The sequence below is a fragment of the Dama dama genome, chromosome X (genome assembly GCF_033118175.1).
Source record: "Dama dama isolate Ldn47 chromosome X, ASM3311817v1, whole genome shotgun sequence".
In the NCBI taxonomy this organism is placed as follows: domain Eukaryota; kingdom Metazoa; phylum Chordata; class Mammalia; order Artiodactyla; family Cervidae; genus Dama; species Dama dama.
In genome coordinates, this window is record NC_083714.1 from 114,235,039 (window position 1) to 114,248,634 (window position 13,596).

The 13,596-nt window shown below is 50.5% G+C and overlaps 1 long non-coding RNA gene across 1 annotated transcript; it reads right to left on the reverse strand.

Moving 5' to 3' along the window:
* Positions 1-293: 293 nt before the first annotated feature.
* On the reverse strand, positions 294-8,707 carry LOC133051564 (uncharacterized). Its single transcript, XR_009691891.1, has 3 exons — positions 8,638-8,707; positions 6,952-7,131; positions 294-897 (listed from the first exon to the last, which is right to left on the reverse strand). It is a non-coding gene; the product is annotated as an uncharacterized LOC133051564 (long non-coding RNA).
* Between the last annotated feature and the right edge of the window lie 4,889 nt (positions 8,708-13,596).

Sequence of the window (13,596 nt, forward strand, 5' to 3'; positions counted from 1 at the left end):
ACTCTCAAGAATCTTCTCCAGCACCACAATTCTAAAGCATCAATTCTTCGGCTTTGGCACTCAGCCTTCTTTATGGTCCAGCTCTCACATCTGTACATGACTACTGGAAAAACCACAGCTGATCACTATTACTGTGTAACAAACTGCTCCCAAAGTTAATCAAGTAAAACAACCATCATTTTATTACCTTCATGGATTCAGTGGGTCAGGAATTTGGTTAGGGCATAGTGGGGATGGCTTGTCTCTGCTCCATGATATCTAGAATATCAATTGGAAAGAATAGAGGGCTAGTAGTGACTCAGTGGCTGGAGGCTGGGGCCACTGAAAGCTTTGTTCTCTCACGCGTAGAGCCTGGGCTGTCTGTCAACATGGCGGCCTCAGCACAGTCAGACTTCTTACATGGCAGCTCAGGGCTCCAAGTGCAAGGGATTCAGTGACAAGGTGGATGCTGCATCACCTTTTATGACCCAGTCTTGAAAAATCAGTGTGGTGTTCACAGTCCTTTATCATCAAAGAAGTCCTAAGCCCATCTGGACTCAAGGTGAGGAGAATTCGACTCCACCTCTTGGTGGGAGGAATGTCTAAAGTCACAGTTGTAGGGGAGGATATGTGATGGGATACGTTGTTTGGCCATTCAGAAGAATTTTCCACACACTTAGTGGCTCACCACCATGTACAATTTTACCATTCCTGTGGGCCAGGAACTAGAACACAGCTTGGCAGAGTTCAGTCTCCTCATCTGTGAAGGGCTTGTGCTAAGCATTAGAAGAATCAATGGTACAAACAGGGGATACCAAAAAGAGCTACATGAATGGTTCTTATTATTCTCCAACTAGATGGTAAAATTCCCGAGGTCAGGGACACTGGATTGTATTCATTTCAGATGCACCACGAGACCTAGAACAGAATTAAGCACACAGTTGCATGTCAAGATAAGTTGGCTAGATGCACTGAGGGATGGATAGATGGACGAAGGGTGAAGACTTTAGTTCCAAGAAGATTCTGAGAGCCTATCAAGGAATAGGAGGGGGGAAAACAGCCAGCGTGTCTCTGTACTATCACGGGCAGGAAAGCTGGCCATTAGAATGAAATATGACAAACTTATTTTGTCTCCTTCCTCTTGCAGATCTCCTGAATGTCTCTGGGTAAAAGGTGCAGTATCATGGTTACAACTGGGCCTTTGAAGTCAGACTGACTTCAGTTTGAACCTTGGTTCAGCCCTTTTCAAGCCGAGTGACCTCAAGCAAGTTATCGAACCTCTGCACCTTCAGGTTTCCCAGTAGTGAAATGAGGGTTGTAGAAGAAGTATTGACAAGGTACGTGAGACAGCTCAGGGAGTCCACGTGTATGCACGTTTAGCAGCAGCTGCTACTGTGAAGGCTACGAAGGAACAGGGTGTTGAAGCTCAGGCTCCAGAAATAGTTGCCTGGTTCAAAAGCTGACAGCACCACTTGCTGGCTGTGTGACCTCAGGCAAGTTACATAACCTCTCTGGTCCTCCTTTCCTCGTATGTGAAATGAGGATAATAAATTTATAGGCTTCACTGAACAGCTGTCGAGGATAGTAAGATAGGATAGTGCTTAGAATAGCACAAGGCCCATGGCAAGTACTCAGTGACTATTAGTTGTTGATGGCTTGCTTCATCATCTGCTTTTCTTCCTTCTCCTCTTCCTCCTCCTTGTCCTTTTCCTTCTGTGTATAGTGGGCTCCTTTCGGTTAGCTGTCTGAATTCTCTGCTGCTTGTATTGCAACAGCCCCTAAAAGTTGTCTCAGACCCTCCTCCTCGACTCAATTCAACAGACATTTAGCCTCCACTCAGCTGCTCCAGTCAGAAACCAAGGACCCAAAGCTGGCGTCTTCCTCTCCTTCACCCATCACTTTACAACCACCACCAAGTCCCATCAGCGCTCCCTCCAGGGTGTCTGGAACCTGCCCACAGCTCTCCACCTCCATGACATCACACTGTCCCAGCCACCATCATCTCGGCAGGACAGAACCATCGTCCCTAGGTGTTCTTACATTGTCTTCTATGATCTGCTCTCCACTTAGCAGCCAGAGCAGTCAGTGTCATTAGCACTCCCCTACTTAAACCATCCTGATGGCTTCCCACTCCACCAGGCAGAAAACCCAAACTCCTAAGCACAGCCCTCAGGGCTCTGCATCCAGTTCCTTCTGTCCTCACCCTGACTCCTTAATAAGCCAAGCCCCTGCCAGCCTCAGGCCCTTTGCACCTGCTGCTCCTTTTGTGCCAAATGTCTTTACATCCCCCACCACCCCCAGAAAACTTCTCATCCTTCATTCTTCCACTTTATGTAGCAACTGGAGAGAAACTCCCCCCACAACTCTCCATTTAAAATAGATCCCTTTGTATCTTCTTTGACAGCCTGTTTTGTTCCAAAGTGTGGTAACACCACTATTTGTAGTCAAATATTTCTGTTTGTGGACTTCTGATCACCTCCATGAGATTGTCAATTCTATAAGGCCAGGGAGGAGGGCATTCCTAGTTTGACATATAGCTGGCCCTCAATATTCATTGAGTGAATGAAAGTATTTACAATTTCCTAGGTCCTTTCTGAACAGTTTCATCTAGTACTTAGCAATTCCTACTAAGAAACACGCTCAGAGAGGCAGAGAGAAATTTGGTCAAGGTCACCCAGCTAGTGACTGGTGGAACCCATAGGGAGAGCCTCAGCCTAGGCCAAGAGCATGCCCCTCCCAGAGCAATCCACACCCAGTGACCACTTGATATGGGGTGTAAAGGTCTAGTCATCTTGCCTCAACTTGTTGCATCACTGACAGGCCATTTGAGCTCCAGAGCTCCCTGTGGAACCACCAAGGGTGTCTCCAGGCCTACATAACAACCCAAACTCTCCTCCTGCCCTCTCCCGCTTCCTCCCCCCAGCCCCCACCAAAGGTACAGATCTCAAGGGTGTTCCCTAGTAGACGTTCCACTTGCTAAACTCCATCTCAGAGTCAGCTTTCTGGGACATCCAACTTGTGACACTCAGTCTCCAGACTTTCCCATTACCTATTTAGCTTTTGCACATAGTTAATGTATTTTTACCAAGGGCAGTCCACCCCCCAACTTTTTTTTTTTCTTAAAGCGAACAATCTGCAATTTCTGGAGCTTACTCATTCCTGAGTCTGGGTTCTCCAACTTGAGTGTGTGAATGGACTTGTTAAAACACAGACTGCTGGGCCTCACACCCAGAATGTCTGATGCACTGGGTCTGGGGTGGGGCTCCTGGAATGCTCATTTCTGATTTGTTCCAGGTGATGACGAGGCTGCTGTCTAGGGACTGTGTTGTGAGAACCACTGGTATACTGAAGTGAGAAACAGAAATTGTGAAGGTCTCATCTTTGTCCTTCGGTTTCCCTGGTGGCCCAGATGGTAAAGAATCTGTCCTGTCTGCAATGCAGGAGACCCAGGTTCAATCCCTGGGTCAGGAAGATGCTCTGGAGTAGGAAATGGCAGCCCATTCTAATATTCTTGCCTGGAGAATTCCATGGACAGAGGAGCCTGGCTGGCTACTGTCCATGGGGTTGCAAAGAGTCAGACATAACTGAGTGACTAAAACTTTCACTTTTTTCACTTTCATCTTTATTCTAGTCTCTGTGGTCCCTTAGTAAGGTAGCCCCACAAAATTCCCTTCCAACTGAGAACTGACATTTAATAATATCTGAATCTTTAAAAAGAGGTCTGGCCTGAGTAGACCCTTGGGCAAGGCAGCCAGGAGACTGAACACAAGGAAGTTGCTCTTTCCCCCAAGTTTTCATCCATCTAGAACCCTGACTTCTATTTCTGTTTTGCATTCAATTCCCCTCCATCCTACTTCCAGCCCTCCTGAGCCCCACTTTCTCAGGAAACCATCTCTCCAGGCATGTGTGCACCAGACACTCCAGGCAAAGCCACTGACTGTTCTAATCTATACTCTGCGTTCCTTAAGCTGGAAGTCTCCAGAAGAGTGACAAGAAAACAGCCAAGAGGTGGGCCGAGGCTCAGGCAACTAATTGAAGAATGACTCCTCTGCGGGGTGTTAATACCTTGCAAAGAAGTGAATCCACTGGCATTTTTTTTTTAGAGTTTAATAAAAATATATATGCACCGTGAGAAAATCATAGCAATAATTCCTTGCACCTTTGTTCCAAGAAGCCCAAAGCACTCCCCATATATTATCATATTCATTATCCTATTTTCTTCACGTTTCTCATTAATTTTTTTCTGAGGTGATATATTAATATGAAATTCTAAATCACATTAAGGAGACCATGAGCCCAACTCGTTCTCCTCACCCTAACTCCACCTTTCTCTTCTCCCCTTTCCATCTATCATCCTCACTGCCCCTTCCTCCTCCCACCCAGGGGAGGGTAAGTCTGAAGTGTGTAAGCAGCTGATGGGGTTGGTTAGAAGACTGGAGGAGGGTGGGGATCAAAGTGCTGCTTTGCCAGTGGGCTGGACTGCCAGGCCTCCTCCACAGGACCACTTGATTAGACCAGGACTCTGGTGCCCCTCGGGAAAGAAGCTGCCTGGCAGCCCAACTCCCCTTAACGGTGTAAAACCTACTCCCCCCGCCTCACATGCAAGAGGGAAAGAATCAGGCTCATTACAGATATTATCATGCAACACTTCATATTTCAAAGAGCTTTATAATCTCTAATTAGTTATTGCCAGAGAATATGGAAATGGCACCTTGCTGGAATCCCGCAGACTTCCACAGTGCTGCCTGGCCAAGTTGGGCCTGCCCCATGGTCTCAGGAAGTGGGGCCGACTCCAGGGCAAAAAGCACTAGGCTTTTAGTCCTGGCCAAAGTGGTTCTCAGCTTCCCTGGTGACTCAGATGGTAAAGAATCTGCCTGCAATGCAGGAGACCCGGGTTCGATCCCTGGGTTGGGAAGATCCTCTGGAGAAGGGAATGGCAACCCACTCCAGTATTCTTGCCTGGAGAATCCCATGGACAGAGGAGCCTGGTGGGCAACAGTGCATGGGGTCGCAAAGAGTCAGACATGACTGAGCGACTAACACTTTCACTTCCTTTCAGTGTGGTTCTCAGTGGATGCTCCTGGGGTCAGCAGACTGCATCCTGTCTGCGTAGGAAGAATACAGAGATGGGCTACTGCTTCAGGTGGTAAAAGAAAACACGCAGCTGAAAATTAAAACAGCAGTCTCAGCCAGCAGAGGCAATGAAGCCTATGCCCTTCCCACTGTGCTGAGTTCAGTTCTCAAGCTGATGACTGGAATGGGCCTGGGGTTCACATGCAGTGATGCCTGCGTGCACAGCAATGGCAAGCTCGCTCCAGAAGCCTCCTGAAGATCTCAAGGGCACACAGGTGTTCTGATGAGGGGGGGAAGAGCCCTATTCCTTTTCTTTCTGGCTCTGGAATTGCAACCACGGGGCTAGGATGGACCACAAGGGCCTCTCCCCCTCCTACTCTGACCTGTATCCTCTCCATCCAGTCTAACGCCACTTTCAAAAACAGTTCTTCGAAGGAAGTTAACATCTACAGTCTGTAGCCCCCTCCAGAGAAAGGAGGGGTGAGGAGCAGCCTCATTCACCCGGGATAACCTCGATCTCATTTGAATTTCATTACAAATCCACTCAGAAGCCGGAGTCAGCAGGGCCCTGCAGGAGGCGGGCCCTGGCCAGGCTGACTCAGCCTTCTAGGAGGGACTGTCTTGGGTCAGAGGGGAGAATGGAGGCAGGGAGCACTTTTCCTTAAGACTCCATCCCTCGTCTTTCCTGTGAATGGGGATGGGGAGGCACTGGCTGAATGAAAACTCTGAGTGAGGGCCGCAAAAGCTTTCCTTCCAGCAAAGCTGGCCTACCCAGGTCAGATTGGGACGCAGACTGGGGAACCACTCTAGTTTCCAGAAATTCCACGGCTCCCTGTGTGTGGGAAGCTCGGGGGTCGCTCCAACTGCTGGGGAGTGATCAGTAATCTGAAACATGGATGTCCCCAGCTTTCCACTCTTCCTGGCCATGAGACATGCAGAGGCCACTCAGTGGCCTTGTCATTGTACTTCCCCTAATAACTCCGGTGTGTGTGCCAAAGCTGAGTGACCTTGAAGGGATGGAGACACGCATCTGCTGGGATTAGGCCTCTGTCTTTTGGAAGCTGTGTCTATACCCAAGACTATGCATCTGTTGGGTTCCCTATCAGAAGCTGTCTGTTCTTAGCATGAAACTGTGCTGTGAAAGAGATTGATGTGCCCCGGACCTAATTTCTCAGCACACCAGCAGGAGAGGAGGCACTTGCCCTTGCCTGCATTGCAGATGGCAGCCCTGGTAATGAAAATGCACCGAGGTCCAGACCATTTGGCAGGGACAGGGATGTGGGGGTGGGGCCTTGGACCACACAGAGAGGTTTCCCCAGGCCTTTGGGCACAAGCACTTACGCAATCTGGGTCCTCTTAGGACAGGACAACTGGCCCCTCCTGCTTCTCCTCTCTGCCTTAGTTTCATGCTGAGGCAACTGGCTGGGAGTTCAGTTCATTCAGTTCAGTTGCTCAGTCTCGTGTCTGACTCTTTGCGACCCCAAGAACTGCAGCACACCAGGCTCCCCTGTCCTTTACTATCTCCCGGAGCTTGCTCAAACTCATGTCCATCGAATCGATGATACCATCCAACCATCTCATCCTCTGTCGCCCCCTTCTTCTCCTGCCTTCAATCTTTCCCAGCATCAGGGTCTTTTCCAGTGAGTTGGCTCTTTGCATCAGGTGGCCAAAGTATTGGAGGGTCAGCTTCAGCATCAGCTGGGAGATTCCAGCCAAGGTCTTCCTGCAGAGCTTAAACTACCACTGCAGTCCTCTTAGCACAACTCCCCATCCCTGAAGTCCTAGAAGTCAAAGGTGTCTCCCCTGGTGAGGGGTGGGGAAATCTGATCTTCTTCAGGATTCCTTCCTCTCCCTCCCACTACGCAGAACTGCCAGGAGTTTTCCAGAACCCAGACTTACTTTCCAGCTTTGTCCCCTTCGGACACTCCAAGCAAACAAAATACGCTTCCATTGCAAAGGCGACCCAGAGCCTTGCGTCTCAGCTCTGTGGGCAGCTGGAAGATGGGTCCCGTGAAGATGGGGTGCACACAGCCCTCAGCCTCCCAGCTCTCCAGCTCCAGCTTTCAGCCACCTGCATCACTGTGAGAACGAAGTGTCGAATGAGCCAGCAGGAAAAATTCCTTCCTGATATGTTCAAATCTACTCTGCTCCCTGTTACAGATACTGCTGGGCATGCAGGTGCACATCTGCTCCAGGCACGCCCTCCAGTGCACACACACGCACACATGCTCTGGTGGTGCCCTCGGCCCTGACATACCTCCAGCTTTAGATCTGCATCCTATCACACCTGGGTAACTGTCAGGAGCGGAGTGCTGATGGAGGGAAGGGAAAGGGACCATGCCCTCCACCATTCCAGCTGCTCCTTCTTTGGGCAGAAGGAAGGGTCCCCTGTCCTGTCCTGTCTCCCAACCAAGGGCAGGTAGAAATTTAACTTTTAGAAAATTAGAAGAAGAAAGGAAGGAGAAGGAGCAAGAAAGGCAGGAGGAGCCTGGAAGCTGACCTCAGAGGTCTTCTCTGACATCATTAGGGAGACACGATGCGGGGAAAGGAGAGGTTTGGGAGTCAGGAGGAGGCTTCCCAGGTGGCGCAGCGGTAAAGAAACCACCTGCCAATGCAGGAGACGCAGGAGTCTCAGGTTCAATCCCTGGATCAGGAAGATCTCCTGGAGGAGGAAATAGCAACCCACTCCAGTATTCTTGCCTAAAAAAATCCCATGGACAGAGGAGCCTGGCAGGCTACAGTCCGTGGGGTTGCAAAGAGTCAGACACGACTGAATGACTGAGCACACATGGGAGTCAGGAGACTTCCTGCAGGGACCTTTGGCCAGGAGGTCACTTAACCTCTCCAAGTCTCAGTTTTCCTCCCTCTAAAGTGGTAGAGAAAGGAGGATAATGACACTTGTCTTTTGGAGGTGCTGGGAGGAAGAGCAATAATGTTTCTAAGGAGCCTGGAACAGACGGGGTCCTTGACAAATGGCTGCTATTATCACACCACCTGAATGAGAAGGGATCTTGGAAGGTGTCAGTTCTGGGCTCCATTCACAGGGGACACATGGTGATATGCTGCCTTCCTTCCCTTACAGCAGAGCCGGGCCCCTGATGACTCATTCTAGATATTCAGTCACCTGGGCGATGGTGGGAAGAGTGGCAGGCGTTGTAGGTTACACTGTCACCCACAAGGATGAGCACTGGGGGAGCTCAGCATACAAGGTTAAGGCAGTGCTGTGGGTGGATCCCAGGAAGCGCTCCAAGGAGAGAAGAAATGCACAGTATTTACCGCCCTGATGACTTGAGGTTTGGCCAGAGCCACCAGCAGGACCAGGGACACAGGAAGTCATGGGCATGCAGCCCATCCATGCAGCGAAAGGGTAGAGAGAAACCCCAGGTTTGTGGCCACCTGCCCAAGAGAAATGGGATTGCCTCTCTGGCTGCTGTCTTGACAAAGTGTTTCCAGATCATTCTCTCATCCTTTCTCTGAGCCTCTGGGGTGTCCTGATTGAGCACAGGGAGGCTGTCAGGGTGGTGGGTAAGGATCCGGATTCTGGAGGCAGACCTCTTGTGCTTGAATTCTGCCTCTCCGACTTACCAGCTGTGTGATTTCATTTCAGTGTGCTTCCGGTTTCCTTCTCTGTAAAATGGGAGGACTTAGCGCCATGCCAGATCCGTGGTAAGCGCTCTTGCAATACTGGCTTTAATGATTACATTCCTTGGCCAGTTGCCCAGCATTGGGAACACTTTTCAGGAAGAGGGCGGGTCAACTCGGGCTTTCCTGCTGATGCAAAGGGCAGGGAGTGTGGGGCCCAGGCGCGGAGCCCCCCATCACTTAGCTTCTTGCAGCCACGTGGATCTGCAGCGCGCTCCTCCCTAGGCCATTCTCCCCGGGGGCGGGTGGGGGGCGGGTGCTGCCTAGCAGCAGGCTGCTCCCCGAGTCACGATCCACTGATCCCCTCCAGCCGCGCTTTCACTCAGCTCCAGGCCTGCGCCCTCTCTCGAGCTAGACTGCCACTCCGAGGCGGATCCGGGTACCGCCTCAAGTCTGTCCTGGCTGCTCTAAAGCCCCCGTGTGCTCAGCGAGCCAAGCAACCCGAGCAAGCGAGCGCCGTCCTGGGACTCAGGGCATCCCAGGGTGGCCCTTCCCGTTGCCCTCCCACAGCAGGAGTCGGGGCGTATCAGTCGGAAGCTGAGATGCTGCCTTCTCCGGTACAGTGCTGAGCACGCCCGGAGCCCTAGGCTCAGAGAGACAAGACTTTGGCTCATCTAGGGGAAAGGGCTGGGGAGTGGGTGGCAACCCTCTGGGAGTCAGGGAGCCGTTGAGGGGGTGAAGGCGTCTTAAGGAAGAAACGTAATAGGAAGATGATGGAGAGAAAGGGGAAGGATGTGGGTGAAAATGGGGAGAGGGGAGAAAGGAGGAGGAAATGACGGTGGAGGAAGTGGTCAAAGAGGAGAAGGGAACAGGAGGGGAAGGGGCAGGATGGAAGGGGGAAAGGATGGTAAATCTTGGGCTCTGCTTCTTGTCTGCTATCACCCCAGCATCCCAACACTCCGCTACACACATTTCCAGGAGGGATTTTATAAAAAGGAGCCACGGGGAAAGAGGACTCTTGAGAAAAGCCAGGTGTGCATGAGCTCTGAAGTGGCACAACCCTTGACCTTGGACATCTGAGGGGCTGGATGCAAAAGTCCTGTGCCTCCCTGCCTCCCTCCCCCAGGGAAAGTCAATGAGTCCAAGTTCAAATCCCTCTTCTGTCTAGGAGGTTCGCTGGGCATATGACCTTGGAAGCAGGTGGCAACTTGCCCTGAACACTAGCTATCACATTTATAAAAGGGGGATGATTTAAATGCCTGCTTTGCAGGGTTGTTAAAATTAAATTAGGTTAACCAAAGAAAGAAAGAAATGGAAAGGCCTTGATCTCAGTGGTCATGACCTAGCATTTCATGGAGTGCTTGGAGGAGATGCACATTGGTGCCCAGCCTGAACTGGAACACCCATCCCCCAAGTGCTGTGTGTTAACTGACCCCTTCTCACATGAACACCCCCTTGCCCTCCAAATGTCTGGGAGATAATCACCTCTGTCCCCTGGGCCTGGGGCTACCGACAGCCAATGTCTCTCTAGGCAGGGCCTGGAAGTGGGTACAAACCCAAGTAGTTTCCTCAGGGTGAGCAATTCCAGAACTTCCCAAGGAATCAGGCTGAATGAAGACTTACCTGAACTCACGTCCTTTCAGCTTTCCCCTGCCTGCCCCATCCTCCTTCCCTTTGCTTCCTCACAGACTTCTCCACTCACACCTCAATTCCTGGCTCAGGCTCTGCTTGCTTCTAGGGAACCCCACTTAAGACAACACCTTCCTGAGGATTAGTTGTCAATGTGCTTAGACCAAAAATGGACCTAAGATTGGCAACAGGGACCCCTGGAGCTAGAAGGGAGGGGTATCTCCCAAGGCTATGTTTCCTGGGACATCAGGCAGCCACCAGCCCTTGCAAACAGGGCTGACACCATACCTTGAATATTCCAAAATGGCCACCAAGGAGCCTCAGGTATGGAGGCTGGTGGAAGGGGAGGCGGTTGATCTTGGGGGCTTGCAGAGATGGGGGAGTTTGGGAGTAATTTAAAGGATGAGAAGGAGTCAGGGCACACTTGAATGGGGGAGGTGCCCACAAAGTTTCCATTTTGTGTGCAATTAGTCTAGGGATGCCCTCATTTGCATAAGGTTCATTAATTTGCATAAAATTGCTTGAGGCCCTAACCACCAGTACAGAAAATAAAATAACATGAATCAATTAGCGAGACTGACTGCGATTGGAAGAAGCCTGGCGTTAGGGAATCCTTCTCCTAACTCAGGAGCACCGGGTTAGCAGGAAGGCTACTGGAAAGTGACTCCTCCAGACCACCTCAGCTGCACCCGGGAGGGGAGCTCTGCCCTTCCCCTGCCCTGCAGAGGGATGGGGGTGTTCCTGGAAGTAGGGGCGCAGGAGGGGCCTGAGCGGACAGGAGCACCAGACTCCAGCTAAGTGGAGGACATGTGAAAGGACCTCAGGGATGATGAAAGGATGCGAAGAGATGGGTCCAGTGCAGGAAGGAAGGGGTGCTTATCTTCCCAGCCCCCACGTTTATCCAGGGCCTTTTCTGCCTCTGGCCTGAGCCACACGTAAAGTCTCATTTGGTTCTCATAACAATCACAGGAAATCAGTACAATTACCCCACGGGAGAGATTCAAAAGCCTGAGTTTGGAGGGGTTACAGATTTGCAGTGGCAAATGGCAAACCTGGGCTTGCCCACCTCCAGAGGCCCATGACGAGCCCCCAGCGAGAACAGTGCCTGGCATCCAGCAGGACGGCAATAAATATTTGTTGAATAAGTGACTGATGTATGTGGGGATGAGCTTTGAGGGGAGGTGAAAGTCAAACCGAGGATGCTGTGTGGCAGTTCTTAAAGGAAAACAGGTTAAAAGTGAACCGCAGCATGCAATTTCCTTAAGGAAAAAAAAAGTAAACCCTATCAATCACCCTGGGAGTCTGTGAAGATGCGGCTAAATCTCATGTCTCCCCCATCATCATTGCCGTCAGCTGGCCTTTTGGTTTCTCTTTGGCATCACCCCATCTTATGCTCTCTGCCCATTTTCTGAGCCACGCCTGGCGCTGCCTGACATGCCATGCCTTCAGTTCCATTCTGGAACCTTGGTCCTTGCTGAGATAGCCGAAGCCTCAGCGAACTACAGCTGAGAAGCTGAGGTCGTGGTGCCCAGGCCCAGTTCCCACCACTGAAACTATGTGGGCTCTTATCTTCCATTTCCATCCGCTAGTAAGCCTTCGCTGATGAATCACCAATTTTTCTCTCCATCTTTCCCTTTCTCTCTTCCACTGACCTTACTGCTTTATAAGAACTCTCAGGGATTTTTTTTTTTTTTTGCCTCTGCTCTCTCCTCGAACCTCTTCGTCTCCCAGAGCCACTGTTAATGAATCAAATTGCCCTTCGACTCAAATTACGAGGAAAGCAGCCTCACCCACTACTCGTAGTAGATGGGGTGGCTGCCCCCGGATCCACACTGGCCTCACGGCAATGGCTCAGAGTGGATGTTTATTTTTGAATCTCGCATCCTTTATCTGAGAAAATGGACTACCGATGGGAAACAATTACCTACCACTTACCCCACAGGGCTTATGGGAGCAGATGGCACGTGCGATGGAGAAGCAGCACAGTGCATTAATGTCATCAGCAAGCATCACAGCCATAATGAGCCCCCATCACGGGGACTGAAAAGCGGAGGGAGGAAAGAGCAACAGCTGGGCACTTCAGCCAGATGTGGTTGCAGTCACCCAAATGGCTTGTTCCAGTTTCACTTAATGGCATAGAGTGACATTCAGCTATGAGAAGACCCAAGGAAAAGAGCCCCTGCTTTCAACCCTGTCCATTGTCAGGAAGCCACTCCGCAGGGAGCACGTGGCAATTCATTGTTTACCTGGGCCCACTGAACTGCTTTCTTCTGCTCTGATGGAACAAAGCCTGTGTGCATGTGCGCACGCGTGTGTGTCTGTGACCAGACAGTGCCTCTGTTAATTCTGCCCAGAAGGAAATGCAGGAGACAGTTTGAGTAAGGTCTATAAAGCTAGAAGTGATATTCAAAGATAATACATAATGGATGTGAGAAAGACCTGCAGGACACTTCATGACTTGCTGAATTTGGACGCTGTGATATCAGGGACAGTAAAGACAGGACGACAGGTCGATTTCTGAGCTACAGAAAGGACCAGGATGAGGACCAGTGATCTAGCCAGCATCCCTGACACTTCAGAGGGGTCTGGGCAGAAAAGGAAAAAGCGCCCCACTGCTGAGTCTCCCCGACCCCTGCCCAGCTGGCATCACAATCATGACTTCACTCCCCACTCCCTCTCCCCCACCACCTTCGCTTTGGGCTTTCTCAAAGCTCAGAGCAGGTCAGGATGCCTTCGGATTCTTTCTTCTCCTTCCCAGCTGGACCCAGAAGTGGTTTCCACACCAACACCGAGAACGTAGAGGGTCTTAGCACAGATTCCGGTTGCTCACAATGGGGGACAGGTTCATCTTGTATGATCCCCTCATTTGGCAGAGAAAGCAACTGAAGACCAGAGGGGAGTGAATGACTTATCTAAGGTCACACAGCTTATGACTGCCTGGCTCCATTGATAGTCTAAGTTCCCAGACTCAAACTAATACATTTTCTACTACACAATAGACTTTATCCAGTTACTATCTGTCCTTATTCCCTGTCACAACATAGAATTTTTGGGGGGGTTAACTGTTTTGTGCAAAGAAGGCTGATGTTGGGACTTCCCTGGTGGTCTAGTGGTTAAGAATCTGCCTTGCAATGCAGGATACTTGGGTTCAATCCTGACTGGGGAGTTAAGACCCCACATCTGAGGAGCAACTGATCCCAAGTGCCAAAACTAAGACCTGACGAAGCCAAATAAATGGATACCTTTTTAAAAGGCTGATATTTATCAATATAAAGTCTAAGCATTTCCAGTTTAGTTTATTTTCATGTCCACATTTTTTAGTTTCTGTGACTA